The following is a 3,714-nucleotide window of genomic DNA, read 5'->3' as shown; positions in this document are numbered from 1 at the left end:
CGGTCGTTATGGAAAACAGCGAGTCTATTTCTTCTTCGTGTGTTCATGGACTTCCGGCGGACCATATGGCGTGCGGCCCGTTGCTGCCCCTCAGCGGCTGGTGTCAGGCTGCAGTTCAGTTTCCTCATTCTAGAGGCGCAGGTGTAGCATATGAAGCCTTGCTCTTTGTGTGGTAGTTGCTTTCTATTAGTAGTCCCAGCTATAACAAGTTATAACAAGTGAAAGGCTTCTTTTCACGGCTTTTTATTCCTAAATAATGTGAACACAGTAAACAATGTAAACAGCCCTGCGTTTCATTTTCTCCCTTTCTGCTAGACAGCTATGTTTCTTTGGACATAAACTTTATTCATCCCATGGGAAGTGGTTGTAAAGCAGTTACAATGTAGAAAGGAGTGCAAATAAAACAAAATATAAACACATTAGGGTATCAATAGGGTATGACAAATTTTAGTGTGTCACTGGATAACAGGGGTGTCAACTTTTGATCCTAGTTTGGAGTGAAGATTTTACATATGAATTCCAAAAAAAATGATGATGTCAAACTCACCAAAAAGCTGAGGGATAAAGTTGTAGCTCAATATGTAGCAGGGTTGGGTTCTAAAAAAATATTCTCACCTGCTGTAGGCACTGGTTCCCCACCAGGGTCTGTCAGAAAGTCTTGGTGCAATGTAACGAACGAACTGTGAAATTCACAGTTATTAACTGGCAGCTGGAGTATGGCAGAACGTTTACGCAGCGTCTCGTTCCCTTCAGGGAACGAAGGTTACATACGTAAGCAAGAGACGTTCTCTATCAGGGAACTCGAGCTGCGTAAAGACGCTGTGGGAACACTTATACCCACTCACCATACGAGCAGGTGACCGTGGTGGGAAGTTTTTAAAAACGCACACTCGACGAGAGCACCCGTGCTCAAGGCAAGGGTCTGTCCCCGACAGGAGGGCTTCTGCAGCCGCCATACCCCAATAGAATGGGCCCGGGCAGCCGAGATACGGGCCGATTCATAAGCAAGTGTCATGGCCCTAACCATTCACTTGCTGCGGCTCTGTTATATGCCTGGTCCGACGTCAGGAAAGGAGGACAGGGTTCCACAAAGGAAGAGAGATGCCCCAAAGGCAGACGGGAAGACCTGTGGAAAACATAGCAGGACCTCCAGTACTGAACCGACCGGGCAGTTAACTGGGTCCGCAGTTGTTCCTACAGCAGGTGGCACCATCTACTGGCATACGCCCTCCTAGTGGCAGGGCTCTGGAGTAGGAGGTGGTCTCTACGACCTCAGTCGAGTGACCGGACCTTCAAAGGCGGGCCCTTTCAAGGGCCACGCCCATAGCTTCCAAAGCTCAGGGCGGGGGTGAACTATGGACCCCGACGCCTGAGACAGCAGGTCCGACCTGATGGGGATCTCCACCGGGGGGCCTGCGAGAAGCGATATTAGGTCCGCAAACCATACGCGGGCCGGCCAGAACGGGGCTACTAACAGTAGGCTGACGCCGTTCTGACGGACCCTATCCAGAACCCCTGGGAGCAGAGCAACCGGGGGGAAAGCGTACAGGCGCATGCTTTTTGGCCATGCCTGTCCCAAAGCATCCAAGCTGAGAGGGGCGGGGTGCGTGAGGGAGAACAGTGAGTTGTCTCTACGGAGGCAAATAGGTCCAAATCGGCGCGGCCGAAGTGACCCCAAAGGAACTCCACCGCCTCTGGGTGGAGTCTCCAGTCCCCGGGCCTCGGCCCCTGCCTCGACAGGGTGTCTGCCCATTGGTTCAAGACGCCCGGGATATAAGCCGCTCTTAACGAGGGGAGCTTCCCCAAGGACCACAGGAGGATCTGGCGGGCTAGCTTGTTCAGCGGCCGAGAGTGCAGGCCTCCCAGATGGTTGATGTAGAAAACCACTGATGTGTTGTCTGTCCGGACAAGCACATGCTGGTCCGTCAGGGCTGGGTGGAAGTGTTTCAGCGCCTGAAACACCGCCAGCATCTCCAGCTGGTTTATGTGCCAGGACTGGATATGATGCTGCCACAGCCCCGAGGCTGAGTGACCACTCATGATCGCACCCCAGCCGTGAGGGAAGCGTCTGTCGTGAGGATGACCCGACGACAGATCGCCCCTAAACGGGCCCTTGGGTTAGAAACCCAGGGTGCCTCCATATGACCAAGGCCCTCAGGCAGCGCCGAGTGACTTTGATCAGGCGGTGCTGGTTCCCCCTTGGGGAGAACCCCTTGGTCTTGAGCCACCACTGCAACGGTCTCAAGTGTAACAGGCCGTGGCTGGCCTAGCCTAGCCTGCTGAACAGCAGAGAGGATCGAAACTACCCGAGCGGGAGACAGGTGTGCCTGCATCGTGGTCGAATCCCAAATTACGCCAAGGAAAGTGGTCCTACGTGCTGGGGACAGCACGCTTTTCCTGGTGTTGAGTCTCAGCCCCAGACGGTTGATGTGAGCGAGCACAACATCACGGTGTTGGGCCGCCAGGCGCTCGGAGGACGCTAAAATCAACCAGTCGTCAAAGCAGTTAAAAATACGGATGCCCTGGAGACGCAATGGCGCCAGAGCTGCATCCACGCATTTTGTGAACGTACGGGGCGAGAGGGCTAGGCCAAAAGGAAGGACCTTGTATTGGTAAGCTTTATCCCCAAAAGCGAAGCTCAGGAACTTCCTGTGTCGAGGGAGGATGGGAATATGAAAGTAAGCGTCCTGGAGATCTACCGTGACAAACCAGTCCTCGGACCTGATTTATGCCGCGATCTGTTTGAGAGTGAGCATCTTGAAGCTCAACTTCGCAACAGCGCGGTTCAAACGGAGGAGATCCAGAATCGGACGCAAACCCCCATCCTTCTTTGGAACGATGAAGTACCGGCTGTAATAGCCTGACTCTCTGTCTGGGGGGAGAACTCGTTCTACGGCTCCCTCCCTCTACTTCTTGTTCCAACACCAGAGCCTGCTGGGGGTTTACCACTGCAGTCTACCGGGAGCAGACGGCTGCTGCTCACCCGCCGGCCAGCTGATATGTAATCTGTCAGCGGCTCGGGTGAGGACCTCCAGCAATTCTTTTGCGGCAGCGGGGGAATGAGTCGCCTCGGCGTCAGCCTCCGCTGCCTCTATGCTCACCACGTCCAGCTCCTCGGAGCCGGAAAAACGTGAGAGCGGCGTCTCGTCCGGGGTGGAGGAAGCCGCAGAGCGTGCCTCCGCCTCCGGAAACTAACGCCTGGATCCCATGGTGAAGGGCCGGGAAAAGGCGTCAGCCGTCCCGGAATCCTCCGTGAGATCCATTTGTGATCCCCAGGAAGGCAACCGCTCGTGCCGAGGCGGAGCCGCGGGGAGCACGCCTCGTCGAGCCGTCCTCATTGAAGAGAGCTCGACGGGAGACGCGAGATTGCCACGGCAAATGCTCACAGTCTGCACAGCTCATCAAGGGCTAGCTGGGCGTGCTCCATGCCTAAGCAGACAACACACAGGTCGTGTGAGTCTCTGCCCATAATAAATCGGGTGAAAGGGGGAACACATTGGACAAACCGCTCAGCCATTTCTATCTAAGTGGAAAACTTCACACGCACTAGATGAAGAACTAGTGATTTGTAGACACACCAAGATCCACGACAGGCACTGACCGATACAGCTCTACAACAAAATGCACACATGACTGATTGAACAGGATGAGCACAATTTTTCCAAAGATGTAGCCAATATCATTTTGGGACACTACAACTTAGGTTCCTTTGTC

The sequence above is a fragment of the Pungitius pungitius genome, chromosome 2 (genome assembly GCF_949316345.1).
Source record: "Pungitius pungitius chromosome 2, fPunPun2.1, whole genome shotgun sequence".
Lineage (NCBI taxonomy): Eukaryota > Metazoa > Chordata > Actinopteri > Perciformes > Gasterosteidae > Pungitius > Pungitius pungitius.
The sequence above is the reverse complement of the archived record's forward strand: the minus strand, read 5'-3'. Positions refer to the sequence as shown.